Source organism: Rhipicephalus microplus, chromosome 2, assembly GCF_043290135.1.
Source record: "Rhipicephalus microplus isolate Deutch F79 chromosome 2, USDA_Rmic, whole genome shotgun sequence".
NCBI classification, from domain to species: Eukaryota; Metazoa; Arthropoda; class Arachnida; order Ixodida; family Ixodidae; genus Rhipicephalus; species Rhipicephalus microplus.
The window spans coordinates 48906305-48923410 of NC_134701.1; positions in this window are offsets into that span (position 1 = coordinate 48906305).

A 17106-nucleotide genomic window follows, 5' to 3' on the forward strand; every position below is an offset into this window, starting at 1 on the left:
CGTTCCTGCGAATCGCTCAGACGCGGGCGAGCAATCTCACGGGCCTGTAGACCTCAAGAGATCACATCGTGGGCATATTCTGACGCGTGGCTAACGGCAGGAAGGAGAGTGTCAAAAGGCAACGAAGGTTCTCGTCCGTACAGGAGGAAAAAATGGCAAGAAACCTGCAGTATCATGCAGGGATGTGTTGTAGGCAAATGTCAGGAATGGGAGAGCAGAGTCCCAGTCACGATGGTCGGAGGAAACGTACATGGCGAGCATGTCCGTGATGATTCAATTTAGCCGCTCCACTAGCCCGTTGATTTGAGAATGATACGCCGTTGTGAACTTGTGCTTTGTAACGCAGGAGTGTAATGTCTTCAATAACTTGTGATAAAGAGTAGCAACCCCGAAAGGTAAGCAGTTGCCGAGGAGCGCCATGGTGTAGTACGACGTTTTCTAGAAGAAAGTCAGCGACGTCGGTCGCACAACTGGTAGGAAGGGCCCGTGTGATGGCATACCAAGTGGTGTAATCCGCGGCGACTGCTATCCACTTGTTTCCACTGGCCGACAAAGGGAACGGTCCTAGTAAGTCAACACCTACCCTATAAAATAGTTCGGATGGGATCTTAATGGGCTGAAGACGTCCCGCTGGAAGGGTTGCTGCTTTTTTGCGGTGTTGACAAGATTTGCATGAGGCGACGTAATGGCAGACGGATCGGTAAACACCGGGCCAAAAGAAGCGACGTCGAACGCGGTCATAAGTTCTTGAAACTTCCAGGTGACCAGCTGTCGGAATATCATGCAACTGTGCGAAGAAAGTCTGACGAATACATTGTGGTATGACCAACAGCAACTCAGGTCCGTCAGAATGCATGCTGTAGCGATATAATACGCCATCTTTGAGCAGGAACATAAGGAGAGAAGGAGGAGTTGTTGGACCACCGAGCCGAAAGATTATATCTTTGAGGTGAGGATCATGGCGTTGTTGATCTGCGATGTTGCTGAACGCAGAAAGTGCTAAAACGCAAGTAGAGTCATCGCTCTCCGAAAGGTTTCCTGGGTCTACTGGATGACGCGACAAGCAATCAGCATCCTCATGGTGGTGGCCTACTTTGTCGACAACCGTGTAGGAATATTCCTGTAGCTGTAGAGCCCACCGGTCGAAACGTCCGCTAGTATCTTTTAAGAACGACAACCAGTATTAGGCATGGTGATCAGTGACAACCGTGAACGGGCGTCCATACAAATACGGCCTAAATTTAGCCACTGCCCCAACGAGTGCGAGGCATTCACGTTCTGTGATGGAGTAATTTCGCTCTGCTGGTGATAAAAAGACGGCTAGCGTATGCAATAACGTGCTCGCAGCCATGCTGTAGTTGTGCAAAAACGGCTTCGATTCCGTGGCCGCTGACATCGGCACGCACTTCTGTTGGAGCGCATATATCAAAGTGGCCGAGAATCGGTGGTGTCGTAAGTCTACTCGTCAGTTCAACGTAATGCTCTGGCTTGCTCAGGTCCCCACACAAAAGTCACATTTCTTTAGTAGTTCCGTGAGCAGGCGTGCGACGTCATCGAAATTCCGCACAAATCTCCGAAAGTAAGAACAGAGGCCCACAAAGCTTCGAACGTCGTTCGCAGAGGTTGGCACAAAGAAATCCTTGACGGCGTGGACTTTCTCAAAAATGGGACAATATTGCAACTGCTTTCATTCGCTGCTTGCCGAATTCATACCCTTGATAATCTGTTGTTATTTCAATTAAGAAAGTGCCCTAAAAGAAAATTGTGGTAATAAGACATGCCACAGTTGGCGCTACAGCTTCGGTATTGAAAAACTACATTTTCTGTCTGCTTTTTCTACGTCGCGTTTTTAGGTGAGCTGAACAAGCTTCGCAGAAGAATGCAATGCAAGAAAAACTGTGCGATAACGCGCGTCTGCGAAAATGTCTCCGATATTATTTAGAAATTTGGACTGAGGTTTATATTATAAAACTTTTTAAATATGAGAGCAGGCGTTGCGGGCGATTACGCGCAGGCAGCAATGTGAAGACCGTGTGTGTAATATTTACAATTTTGCGCATAATCATTAACCCCTTGTGCTACCCGAAATTTATTCTCTTATTATGGTATGTTAGCGCTGCCATCTATGCCTAACCTGCATATGTCAGTACAACCTAAGTGAGTAGTGTTAGGAAATAGTTCCCCGTCGGCTTTGTTTGCCAGCCATTTGGGAACAAGTGGAGGACGTTCACACAAAGTTGGTGTACTCAAACCTAAAGGAAAATGGCCACTTCCATAATGATTATTAAAGACTTTATAATTCAGTGGGGGTAGACGTGAAACATATACAATACAGAGGTCCATTGACAAGTATGTTTTGTTGGCGATGTCATAGTACGTTGGTTCCTTCTTATATATTAGACAGGCACCGGAAGAGAAGAGAAACTGTTTAATGAGACGCCCTCGTGCATCACAGGGAGAATCACCCCACAGACCGCTATGTGCGTTCAGGTCCCCAAGGACCAGAAAAGGTTCAGGTAGTTCGTCTATTAAAGAATGGAATTCACATTTTTCAAGACGGTGGTGCGGAGGTATATACAAAAAGCAGACGGTGACAAGTTTGTTTATAATAACTGCTCGGACAGCCACCACCTGAAGGGAAGTTTGAAGGGGTAGTTGTGTACGTGCTATACCTTGACTAACTATAACAGCTACACTACAGGATGATGGCGTGGCATCATCTCTATCCTTTCGGAAGATTCCATAGTTGCGCAAAAAGTTTGTGTGCGTTCATTTTGAGTGTATCTCTTGTACACACAGCACTCTAGGACTCTGTTCATAGAGGAGTTCTTGAAAGTCATCGAGGTTTTGAAGAAGGCCTCGGATATTCCACTGTAATATCTCTGTCTTTATCTAAAAAGGAATGCTGCTGTGTGTACAGAGAGTATCCTGTGTTGGAGTGAACTTGTTAATTTAGGTGGCAGGACGGTCATCCATCTCCATTACTGGCTTTTTATTTTTCTTGGCGCGCTCCAAGAAGACACGCCGCTCGTTCTGCACCAAGGGTACCGTTATATCTATTGCCTCCTTGGAGGCACTGGATGCCCACACGTGCGAGCTGGTGGTTCGGATTTTAGGCCTCGCCTGATGAAGTGAAGTTTTGAGACTAGACGACCTTGGAATTCCCTGTCTCGATTCGCTAGGAGGCGGAGTAAACTGAACTATGGCCGCCTAGTGAGCAGGCGCCACAACTGACGTCTCACTCTGCGCTGGCAGAAGGAGCGGCGAGGGATGGTGCGGCGTTGCCCCCAGACGCGCGGCATCAGCATTTGTGGGGTCATAAAATGGCGACACTCTTCTTTTTGCTTCTTTGAATGTGATGTTTTCTTTAATCTTCAATGTAATGATCTCTTTTTCTTTTTTTCCAAAATGAAGAAGACCGCGAGTATGCAGCATGATTACCGCCATAGTTAACACAGTGTGACGGTTCTTTGCAGTTGTTAGAATCGTGGCCTGACACCCCACATTGCGTACAAGTTTGGTGACCACGACAGCTTTGTGAGCCGTCGCCATACCTCTGGTATTTAAAACAACGACGTGGGTTAGGCATGCATGGTCTGATCGAAGTCTTGGTGAAACCAATTTGAATAGTTTCTGGCAGGTTACTGGAGGTGAACGTGAGTGTAAGGTGTTCTGTTGGTGTTTGCTTGTTCTCTCTTCTAATGATAATTTTCTGTACATTATTCCCGTTCTGACTCTTCCAACCCTCCACCCTCCAGAAGTTTCGCTTTGGTCAGGCCAAGCAAATCAGTGTCAGATACCACTCTACGAGTTGTGTTCATTGATGTGTGTGGTGCTACAGTGACCGGAGTGTCACCAAATAATGAAAAATTTTGTAGCTTCTCAAACTGTTATTTTTCTCAAACTTCGAGAAGGAGGAGTAGGTCTCTGCTGGCCATTTTGGTAACTTTGTACCGGCCCCAAGTTTTTCTGTAAGACACCTGAATACTACAAAGGAGGATATAGTTCTGGCTTGCTTGCTACTTTTCTCACTATGTATAATATAAAAATGGGGCAAGTTTTCATTTGATCGGTTGAAAAAACCAGTCTTCGGTGCATATGCGCTTTAAGGCGGTACGATCACTAAACAGGGAAAAAGCTCCATGCATGGCTGTTTAATTTTCTTCAGAAGCGTTGGCGACCAGCCACCACGGAGCCCAATGAGGGGACGCTACAAGTTTGCGGATGCTGAAACCTTCAGACGCCAGCCGTACAACGCTACTATAATGCAATGTGTCTAGACTGAGGTAGGCTATTTGCACAGGGTTAACCCTAGCTACAAGGAAGTTTGGAAGTAAACAGAAGAGAGCTGAAGACAGGACAGATAAAAAGTGAGAGATAAAGACGAAAGTGTAGGGAAAGAGAAATAGAAAAAGGCTACTGCCGATTTCCTCTGGGTGGGTCAGCCCAGGAGTGACGCCTACGTGAAACCGGGGCCAAAGAGGCATGTTGCCTCTGCCGGTGGGCCTTAAAGGTCCAATTACCCGGCATCGGCTCAACCCCCAGGACTCCCCTTTATCCCTAACACGGCTCAGCTACGCACGGCTAGTCGTGAAAGGGAGTCTAAACCCCCCCCCCCCCCATTAGCTCGGGTCCGTGGTGCCATTACACTTAAAACGTCTGCGTAAGCAGACGCCACTGCGGGGAACTACATTGCTCGTATGAAAATGAAACTATGCTCTGTTTCAGTAGCTCCATGCAGCACTATGAAAGCTGCCTTCCTTCTCGACCAATGAAGAAGGCAAGCCTATCTAAATGTATCATTCTGCGCCCTGTCACCTGCAAGCGACAAGTGCAGCTGGCGGTGAGCCTGAGTTGCGTCGGAATTCACTTTTTATAAAGAAATTGTACATGAATCTGCAATAAAGCAGTCAAAGTCATACAGCAGCTTCTACTGATAATGGCCACGGTATACAAAAAAACAAATGACGCGTCAAACCAAGTAAAGTCTCCTGCTGCACCTGAACAAATGGCGCCACTTATCGATGATTAGATGAATTTACAAACACGCATTGTATGTCTTCCGAGAGTTGCGAACCACTCATTGCCACTTTCGATTAATACTACACCTGAATACTACAAAGAGGTATATAGTTCTGGCTTGCTTGCTACTTTTCTCACTATGTATAATATCAAAATGGGGGAAGTTTTCATTTGATCGGTTGAAAAAACCAGTCTTCGGTGCATATGCGCTTTAAGGCGGTACCATCACTAAACAGGAAAAAAGCTTCATGCATGGCTGTTTAATTTTCTTCAGAAGCGTTGGCGGCCACCCACCACGGAGCCCAACGAGGGGACGCTACAAGTTTGCGGATGCTAAAACTTATCGATGATTAGATGAATTTACAAACACGCATTGTATGTCTTCCGAGAGTTGCGAACCACTCATTGCCACTCTCGATGCATGCAACATCAGCTATTTGAGTGTGGCTCTCAAAAAACAAAAAACGGCACTGAACCGATCCGAATAACGTGTTGTCGAAGGTTAAGATCATGACTGTAAAGTGAATGGAAGCATCAGTTCAGAGCTCACTAGCTACAGAGCATACATACAGTGGCCGCTTGATTGATTCGTCATGGGTGACCGCTGCTTCAGACAGTACAGCCATGTTTTCGAACTCATGGAGCAAGAAAACAAATGAAGATAGGTTCTGACGACACTTGTGAGGCCAGAGTAAAGCCGGAAGTCGACCATATTGAGTGTGCCGATTCTCTTCTCTTGTTTACATCCGAATGTGAAGCAGAAGGCGCGACTCTCTCTCTGGCTAGGAAAGTACGTAGGCTGCGCAGCACGCGTGTCGTGATGATACGAAACCAACGGAGCAGGGCTGAACACTCTGGAATAGCGCGATAGCGTTGCCGAAATCATTTCGGCAGATTATCAAACAGGGACTATTGAACAGCTAGTAACAGCTTGCCGACAAAAAAGCTAGCACAACAGAACGCGTGCTAGTTGCGCTGACTATGGTTAGTGTGGTGGCAATGTTTTCACGACATTTATTTTCACGCACTGTACAGACAACACGATCGGCCATCCGGTACTTCCTATGATTGCATTGCATGGCCCAGGTGAATGATGCAGCGCCCGATCACCGTGCCCGTGTTGCACGTAAAAGCTCACTGCCTTGAGCATTGTGCAGCCGCAGTGACCTGGTGCACGGTAAAGTGACACTCCAACGCGGTTGCTCTAATGCCAAAGGGATGAGCACGGCAAGCGAAGTAGAAAAGGTGTTTTAATGCGCTCGTGCAGGCTGTTACTGTACATATATCGAACACAAAACTACATACATGTTCATGACGTCCTCGCACAAATGTTTTGTCTGTTGTCACAAGCAGATACACTGCACAACCTACACTTACCTGCAAATAGTTCTTCGTCATTCACTTTTGTAATGTCGCGAATTCTATTTCGCCGCACTTCAGTCACTTCATATGCCTCACGGCGCGTAGATATGCGTGCTAGTTCTATTCACTGTTGAGGCCCCGTGGCAAACAACAGGTTTCGTAAACGCTGCTACTAGTACAATAACCATGGGAAGAGCACCGCGTAGGCAACGACGTGACAAAGAGCAGGAATATTCTCCGCCGCACGTCAACAAGAGGCCTATGGAGGCACGCAGGCCACCACCATGCTGCCGCCTTTCCCTGCTAGACAAAGTACACTGCACAACACATAACCATAGCAACGCCGCCATGGTGCGCTGTCGAATCGGCTGGGCATGCCCTATCTTCTCATTCCTTCCTCCGTGTACAGACCCAAATGACGTTTCCTTCGCGGCGCTGTGGATTCTGTATCTCTGCCTTGCACATGTAAAATTCTAGGAGGTGTTTTAGCAGGAGTTGGAGCTTTAGAAATGAAAACAATCAGAAAAATATTATATGCGAGGCATTGTACTGATATTTTTTCCACCATTTTCATGTGTTAACACGACTAAGCGAGAACTCTTTATTCTATGTCATACAGCCACAAAACTTCTTTTCTCTGAAAATGGGGCAAAATCGCCAGGCAGATTGCACTTTCAAAAACGCAGAGAAGAATTTATAGACTGGTGGTGAGTAATCATAGAGTGCTAAGGTCTCGAATACGCTTAGAGCTGAAGAACGAACAACAGAAACTTGTACGCAAGAAACCAGTCAATGTGCTAGCACTAAGAGGAAACGTACAGGCACTCGGAGTAATGCTTCAGAGCCGATACTCGGCTCTTATTGAGGAAACTAGCCTTAGTGTCGCTAAAATTAATGGTAGTCTGACAAGAATTTATACGGAGTGTGCAGTTGAAGTTGGAGGTACGGTAGTAGACAGGACACTGGCAAGCTGTCCCGGAATACAAACAATCTCATTAAGATATGTCAATGCATTAAACCCTCGAGCACAACAGACAAAATAAAACTGTCTGAGCTTTCGAAGTTGTTTAACAAACGTAAGGTAATCGATGTAAGAAGGTAAAACATGGAGAAAATTGAACACGCTTTAAAAAACGGAGAAAGTGTCAAAGCGGTGAAGAAGAAACTTGGGATAGGCAAAAACCAGATTTATGTACTAAGGGACAAGGAGGGAAAAGTAAGTACAAATATAGACAGGATAGTTAAAATTGAACAGGAGTTTTAAAGAGATGCACAGTAGCCGTTACAACTACGACCGTAAGGTTTCATAAACTCGCAGTAGCCGAAATGACATCCCACAAGTAACGACAGATGAAGTCATAAAAGCGTTGGAGGGAATACAAAGAGGCAAAGCTGCTGGTGGGGATCGGGTAACATCAGCTTTGCTGAGAGACGGAGGAGAGATTGCATTATAAAAACTAGTCACCCTGTTGACGAAGTGTCTCCTGACAGGGAAGGTACCAGAATGTTGAAAGAATGATGACGTCATCTCAATACATAAGAAATGAGATGACAAGGGTTGAAAGAATTACAAGCCGATCTGCTTGCCCTCCATCGTATGCAGGGTATTTATAAAGGTAATTGCTGAGAGAAATAAAACATCATTAGAATTCAATCAACCAAAGAAACAAGCAGAAAAAAAACAAGCAGGCTACTCAACAATCGACCACATTCATACTATACTATATGATAAGTAAGAAAATAGGTTATTCCATAGATTTTTACGCACGCGTGAAGAAAGTGATCTCGTTGCATTTAATAAGTTACGAAATGCAATAAACAAAGAACTCAGAAAGGCTAAAGACCACTATTAAGAAACCCTTTTTGCTTCGCTACAGAGGAAAAATCCAGAAAAAACGTGGAAAAGTATCAACGATGCCCTAAGACAAAAAAAAAAAATGTGAAACAGCCTTTCTATGAAGTCACCCTAAACAATGAAAAGGTGACAGGCGTAGCTTTAACTGAACGCTTCAATAATCACTTCGTGAACATGATGACGTCATCGGATAGCGCGGTCACTGGCACAGCTGTTACCAGATGTATGCATAGCATTTTTTTCGAGCCGACTGATGACACTGAGATTTCTTGTACTTTTTTGGGCCTAAAAACAGCAATGCTGTTGATGCAGATGACATTCAATTCAGAAAAATAAAATTTGTAAGTTACATCATTGCCATCCACCTTGCATTTGTGTTTAATCTTGTTCTAAAAACTGACCATTTTCCAAGTGCTATGAAGAAGGCCAGGGTTTCAGTGATTTTTCAAAGATGTTAATCGAAATGATTTAGGGAACTATAGGCATATTTCTATTCTGTCCACCTTCTCCAAGGGTTTAGAAAAGGTGATCTCCGCTAGAATCGATGACTTAAAAAAAAATAACATTCTGTCTGACTGTCAGCACGGATTCCACCCAGGCAGGTCGACAGAGACGGCATTGTTATGTCAAAAAGAGCCAATAATTGATAACATTGATGCAGAAAAACTAAATTTAGGCATATTTAGAGACTATAGCAAGGAATTCGATCGCCTAAATTATGAAATTTTAGTTAGAAAGCTAGACAGCTACGGTATACGGGGCGTGGCCAACTTGTTGTTTCTATGATATCTCTCGGGCGGACTCAGTGCGTTGTTATTGAAAAATTTCTGCTCTTCGTATCGCGAAATTAAATCGGGAGTACCGCAGGGTAGCGTATTGGGACCAACCTTATTTAATGTCTATGTAAATGATACTGCTAAAATTCTTAGTGATGCATCCAATGTGCTGTACGCTGACGATACAAGTTTGTTTGTCTCTGGCCATGAACTTGATGATCTGTCGCAGAAATCACGCAATATTCTTTCTAATCTGTTGGCGTGGTCTCGTAATAATGCTCTAACAGTTAACAGATCAAAATCGAAGGCCATATTATTCAAGGCGAGAGGCAGCCAATCTTGTTTCAATCAAGAATTATTCTCCCATTGAAAATTTGAGAAAATACAAAGTATTAGGCGTTACGTTTTCAGAACACATGATTTGGACCAATCACGTGGAACTAATCTCAAAATCGTTGTCATCTACCGCGGCTGTGCTATCTCGTTGTCGGCATTTTTTTCTTGAGAAGGTAAAGTTGCAAATATATTACACCTTGTTTAAATCGCATCTTCACTATTGTGCGCTTGTATGGGCCGCCACCACGAAGGCTAACACTCGTACACTTCTTCAACTTCGAAACGTGCGCTTCGACAAATAGCCAATGTACCCTATTTTTATCCCAGTGCGCAACGTTTTCAAAAACATAATATAATACGTGCAACAAATCTTTACGAATATCAACTTTTACATTCATTTTGTTTCGGTTCCGACAATATGAAATCCTTCTTAAAACATACGTCACGACTCGAACACAAAAAAAGTGACTCGCGCACTCGTAGCCAAGACAGGTAGTTAGTACCATTCAGACAAACAAATTATATTAAGCAGTCACTATGACATAGCCTACCTTCGTTGTTATATAAAGTGGAAGGCGAAAGATTTAATCCAATTACTTTGACTCGCAAACAAACTAGAGAATACATTTGTAAATCGGAATGAACATATAAAAGACATCGTTGTTCCGTTTTCACATTTTCTGTTGTAATATCTACTTCCCATTTTCGCTAGTATGCTGTTTTAGTGTTACTGCTGCCATGTGAGGGCCTTCAGGCACATTCAAGCTGTACTATGCAGCTTTTCGCCTGAAGAACCCCCAACAATTTTTTTGGAAAGTAAAAGCATTTCTAATATTTTAATTCAGGTAATAAAGAAATGCTCAGAATACAGCCAACCAATATACATAGCCTTCGTAGATTACGAGAAGGCATTTGATTCAGTAAAAGTATCAGCACTCATGCAGGCACAGCGGAATCAGTGCGTCGACAAAGCATATATAAACAGCCTGGAGAAATCTACAGAGGGTCAACTGCCACCATCATCATCATCATCAGCCTGACTACGTCTACTGCAGGACAAAGGCCTCTCCCATGTTCCGCAAGTTAATTCGGTCCTGTGCTTGCGGCTGCCAATTTATACCCGCAAACTTCTTAATCTCGTCTGCCCACCTAACCTTCTGTCTCCCCCTAACCCGCTTCCCTTCTCTGGGAATCCAGTTAGTTACCCTTAATGACCAGCGGTTATCCTGTCTACGCGCTACATGCCCGGCCCATGTCCATTTCCTCTTCTTTATTTCAACTATGATATCCTTAACCCCCATTTGTCCCCTAATTCACTCTGCTCTCTTCTTGTCTTTTAAGGTTACACCTACCATTTTTCTTTCCATTGCTCGCTGCGTCGTCCACAATTTAAGCTCAACCCTCTTTGTAAGTCTCCAGGTTTTTGCTCCGTAGCTAAGTACCGGCAAGATACAGCTCTTATATACCTTCCTTTTGAGGGATAGTGGCAATCTACCTGTCATAATTTGAGAGTGCTTGCCGAATGTACTCCACCCCATTCTTATTCTTCTAGTTACTTCAATCTCGTGGTTAGGCTCTGCGGTTATTACCTGCCCTCAGTAGACATAGTCTTTTACAACTTCAAGTGCACTATTACCTATATCGAAGTGCTGCTCCTTTCCGAGGTTGTTGTACATTACTTTCGTTTTCTGCAGAACAATTTTAAGACTTACCTTCCTGCTCTCCTTGTCCAGCTCCGTAATCATGAGTTGCAATTCGTCCCCTGAGTTACTCAGCAATGCAATGTCATCGGCGAACCGCAGGTTACTTAGGTATTCTTTTTTAACTCTTATTCCTAACTGTTCCCATTCTAGGCTTCTGAAAACCTCCTGTAAGCACGCGGTAAATAGCATTGGGGAGATTGTGTCCCCCTGCCTTACACCCTTCTTGATTGGTATTCTGTTGCTTTCTTTATGAAGCACTATGGTAGCAGTTGATCCCCTGTAGATTTCTTCCAGAATGTTTATATATACTTCATCTACGCCCTGACTCCGCAGTGTCTGCATGACGGCTGATATTTCTACTGAATCAAACGCCTTCTCGTATTCTTTGAAGGGTATGTATAGTGGTTGGTTATACTATGAGCATTTCTCTATTACCTGATTGATAGTATGAATGCGGTCAATTGTTGAGTAGCCTGTTCGAAATCCTGCTTGTTCCTTTGGTTGATTGAATTCTAATGTTTTCTTTACTCTGTTAGCAATTACCTTTGTAAATAGCTTGTATACTACAGAGAGCAAGCTGATCGGCCTGTAATTCTTCAAGTCTTTGTCATCTCCTTTTTTATGTATTAAGATGATGTTAGCGTTCTTCCAAGACTCTGGTACCCTTCCCGTCAGGAGACACCTCGTAAACAGGGTGGCTGGTTTTTCTAACACAATCTGTCCTCCATCTTTCAGCAGATCTGATGTTACCTGATCCTCAGCAGCAGCTTTGCCTCTTTGCATGCTCTCCAAAGCTTTTCTGACTTCTTCTATCATTACTGGTGGGGTGTCATCTGGGTTACTTCTAGTTCTCATTGTATTAAGGTCATGGTTGTCTCGGCTACTGTACAGATCTCTGTAAAACTCCTCCGCTATTTTAACTATCATATCCATATTGGTAGTTATTTTGCCTTCTTTGTCCCTTAGTGCATACATCCGACTTTTGCCTATCCCAAGTTTCCTCTTCACTGCTTTGACGCTTCCTCCGTTTTTCAGAGCGTGTTCAATTCTCTCCATGTTATACCTTCTTACATCGCATACTTTACGCCTATTAATCAACTTTGAGAGCTCTGCCAGTTCTATTTTGTCTGTTGTACTTGACACTTTCATGCTTTGACGCTTCTTAATTAGGTTCTTCGTTTCCTGGGAAAGCTTGCCAGTGTCCTGTCTAACTACCCTGCCTCCAACTTCCACTGCACACTCCGTAAAGATACGCGTTATATTATCATTCATTGTATTTACGCTAAGGTTGGTTTCCTCACTAAGAGCCGAGTACCTGTTCTGCAGCGACACTCTGAATTCCTGTACTTTCCCTTTCAGTGATAGCTCAATGATTGGCTTCTTGCGTATCAGTTTCTGTCGTTCCTTCTTCAAGTCTAGGCAAATTAGAGACCGTACCATTCTATGGTCACTGCATCGTACCTTGCCAACCACTTCCACATCCTGCACGATTCCTAGGTGTGCAGTCATTACAAAGTCTATTTCGTTCTTATTTTCGCCATTAGGGCTCCTCCATGTCCACTTGCGGTTTTCTCGTTTTCGGTAGACAGTATTCAAAATCCGCAAATTATTGCGTTCTGCAAATTCTACTAGTAGCTCTCCTCTGGCGTTTCTAGTGCCGATGCCATAATCTCCTACTGCCTGGTCTCCAGCCTGCTTCTTCCCTACCTTTGCATTAAAGTCGCCCATCACTATAGTATACTGTGTTTTTGCCTTACTGATTTCCGATTCCACGTCTTCATAGAAGCTTTCAACTGAGGCGTCATCATGGCTGGATGTAGGCGCGTAAGCCTGTACTACCTTCATCTTGTATGTTTTATTCAGTTCAAATACAATACCTACCACTCTTTCATTATGCTATAGTGGTTCTCTATGTTGCCAGATATGTTTCTGTGAATAAGGAACCCCACTCCCAGTTCTCTTCTGTCAGCCAAGCCCCAATAGCAAAAGACGTTCCCATTATGTAGCAACGTATAGGCCTCATCTGTCCTCCTAACCTCACTGAGCCCTATTATATCCCATTTAACAACCTCTAGCTCCTCTAATAGTACAGCTAGACTTCCCTCACTAGATAAGGTTCTAGCGTTAAACGTTGCCAAGTTCAGGTTCCAAAGGCGTTCAGGTTCCAGTGCGTCGACAAAGCATATATAAACAGCCTGGAGAAATCTACAGAGAATCAACTGCCACCATAGAGCTCCATAAAGAAAGCGACAGAATACTAATCAAGAAGGGTGTAAGACAAGGGGATACAATCTCACCAATGCTATTCACCGCGTGTTCACTGGAGGTTCTTGGAGGCCTAGAAAGGGAAGAGCTAGGCATAAGAGTTGTGAAGAGTGCCTTATTAACCCGTGCTTCGCCGATGACATTGCATTGCTCAGTAACTCAAAGAAGAAATTGCAGCTGATGATTACTGAATTAGACAATGAGAGCAGAGAAGTAGGTCTTGAAATAAGTCTGCAGAAAACAAAAGTAATATACAACAACCTCGGAAGAGAGCAGTACTTTGAGATAGGCAATAGTGCACTTAAAGTTGTAAAAGACTACGTATAATTAGGACAAGTAATAACCACAGAGCTGAACTACGAGATTGAAGTAACCAGAAGATTAGGAATGGGGTGAAAACATTCAGCAAGCACTCTCGAGTTATGACTGCTAGATTGACACTATCGGTCAGGAGAAAGGCATATAACAGCTGCACCTTGCCAGTACTTACCTACAGAGCTGAAACCTGGTGGCTTACAAAGAGGGTTCAGCTTAAATTTAAGACGACGCAGTGAGCGATGGAAAGGAAAATATTAAGTGCAACCTTAAAAGACAAGTAGAGGGCAGAGTGGATGGAAGAACAAACCGGGGTTAAGGATATCATAGTTTAAATCAAGAAAATAAAATGAATATAGGCCGGGCATGTAGCCCGTAAGCAGGATATTCACTGGTCTTTAAGAATAACTGACTGGCTTCCCAGAGAAGGCAAGTGACTTAGGGAAAACAGAAAGTTAGGTGGGCAGGTGAGATTGGGAAGTTTGCGGGTACAAAATGGAGCAGCAAGCACGTACTTGGGCTGACAAACAGCTGAAAAAAAAAACAAAGTACACGTCAAGTTCACGTGCTCTTTGGCTGATGAAATTACGCACTGCGCTGTTAAAGCAAAGCAGAAAAAGTCGCAGCTTTGCCGCAAAAGCGAAACAATGAATGCGAAAGCAACAACTTGGAATATAACGTGAAGAATGGCACGCAGATTGATACTTGCCTCGCATTGTTGATAGATATGTGGTATTTAACGTCCCAAAACCACCATATGATTATGAGAGACACCGCAGTGTAGAGCTCCGGAATTTTTGACCACCTGGGGTTCTTTAACGTGCACCCAAATCTGAGCACACGGGCCTACAGCATTTCCGCCTCCATCGGAAATGCAGCCACCGCAGCCAGGAGTTGAACCCGCGACACCCCGCGTTGTTCACGCACAAATCATGCACAAAACGTACTCACACTGCCGGTACAGATGAAGAAGAATAAGTGCCTCAGTTGTTACTTTTATTCGTCGGAATAGCGCGCCCTTTTTGCAAACAGACTTTGCAGCGAGGGCAGTGACCTTTGTGCTCCCGGTAACTACAAATAAATCGTTCCGGTGAAAGCCCAAAGCGTACGATTCGTAGAGCAGCCATGGAAGGACTTGATTCCGTCGAAGTAGGTAAAAAGCTTTATTTACCTTGCAGAGTCCATTGAGACCCCGCTACTAGTGAGATGTCCCTGTTTCTTCTCTCGTGCTTTCTAGCTCTTTTTCATCTTCTGCCAGTCCGCTAGCGCTCGCGAATAAAATCAACATTTCCGGCCGTGCACTGAAGTTAGTCGTGCAGCTCTCGGTGCTGCAACTTTCGGGTGGGCCTGGTGACGTAGTCACCTCCTGGTTGTTCCGCGTTGCATGAACGGCAGTTACCACCCGATTTCTTAGCTGAATGATTTTTGCGAGATTATGTTGTTGCCGGCTTGTCATGATAAGCTTTCTGCTCTAAAATTGGCTTATTTCGCGAAGCTTCTCCCTCCATTAGTCATGCAGACTGACGCCCTCCTTTGAAGCGAGCTCTCTGGAATAGGCAAGTAGTCCAGAAGTCTGTCATTCAGCTGTTGTGATTCTACCACCTGCAGTCACCTTTTGCCAAATAATCCGGCAAGGTCTTCCTGTGTGAGCACAAGACAACTGAGGGAGGTCAGTTGTCTTGTGCTCACAGTATACTCACGGGACGTGTCTTTTTTGATGAGCTAAGAGGTGCTTTCGCAGCTTTTCAATGACAGCTTGGTCTTGCATGCGCAACCACCCATTGATTCATATTGCCTGAGGGCAGCTCTTCTGGACCGGTCTCCAGGCCAACATATCGCGCTTTGCTTTCTGTCGTCTGTTGATGCATACGTCCCAAAATGTCCTCTGGCTGTTTCTGTTTTTGAACAAACTCGTCGTGGTGTCGTTCCGCAATCAGCTTCTCTGCCCCCTGGACATCAAAGAGGTCGCCTGCAGTAGCTTTTACTCTGCGCCTATCCGCTGTTTCCACACTTCCTAAAACTATTTAGTTAATTTCTGCATTCGTGACTGGTACTGCACTACAAAGTCTGGTCTCAGCAGCTTTCTGCATGACTTCTTTGGCTCATAATTCAAGTTTTTGCGATGTCGGTGCTTCACGGAAAACAGGAACTAAAGTTCCGTTGTCTTGGTCGCACTATTGCTGTGTTCCCGTTCGCAGTTCCTTTTCTTTTCTCGCAACAGTGATCGCAACTCGTTCATCTTGGCTGCCAGAGAAGCTGCCTGCTCCATGATCCTCTTAACTTGAGTTTCACATGCTGCAGCTTCTTCCTCATATATGAGCCGCTTCTTGTGATAGTATATTGCCTCCGTGTGGGCCTTCACTTTAGAGAGGATGGACGGCGTCTGAGCAAGCGCACTCGTAACATGGCCTTCAAAAGTTCCACTCAGTATGATATAGCCAAGAGAGCTTCTAAGTTTTTGACTAGCAACTGCCATTGTTTTACGTGGCTTCCGCGTCTTTGCAATGTTGACACTTGCGTATATATTTTGTTGGTTCCCACTCTCTTTGGTGGCGTTTTGGTGCAAGTTCAAGATAGTCTTCCGTTGGTCACACGTGCTTGTGGAATGTCGATCTTTGCACTTTGAACACGATATTGTTAGTTGACAGTCGCATGCCCTGTGGCCGGTTGTGATACATCGGAAGCACCGTTTATCGCACGAAATCACTTGCTTCTGCGCCAGTGACTTGTCGGTGAGATATGCTTCTGTGTATTGCTGTCATTTTGTGCGAAACACCCAAATCTCTCTCAGGCCTTTAAAATCTTTAGAGAAGAATACATGAAGTCAGCTGATCCCAGCTGTGGATTCGGGCTTGCTGGTTCGAAGAAGGTTGCCCACCACTGCCTCGTCTGTGGCTCTCCTTGTAGTAGCTCTTCTCAAGGATTTCTATTCTGATTTAAAGGAGCTTCAGTAGACCATCACGAATGATCAGCAGCATGGTCCGTAACCTCTTGTGCGGCACAGGTACGGAGGTAGAGAACTGCGATGTCTAGTGGCAGTGCCCTCAGTATGATGTGGCAGAGCATCGACGAAAATGAAGACCGCTGCACACTCAGTGACTCCAGCCCTCGGATATTACCACACATTTCATCATGGAAATCTCGGAGGGCTCTTACGTCACTGAACAATTGAACAGAAGTCAGTTGCTGAAAATTATTTCCGCTCCTCGCTTCCTCGCAGGTCTTGTCAACGAAGTGTTTCTGCAGCATGTATAGAGCATTTTTGTAACTTGTTTTAGTAGTTGTATGACGAGCCGCCACTGGAAAACGTCCCCTTTCAGAAACTGTCGCAAAAAAAGCCGCGTCTGTGCGGAATGCACCGAACAATAAAGCGAAAGCCAGAAGAGCAGGCTTTCAGTCTTTTCTAAATACTCATTGGGTAACTGCTGCAAGCACACTTGCTGGGTACCCACTACGGCATCAATAATTAAGG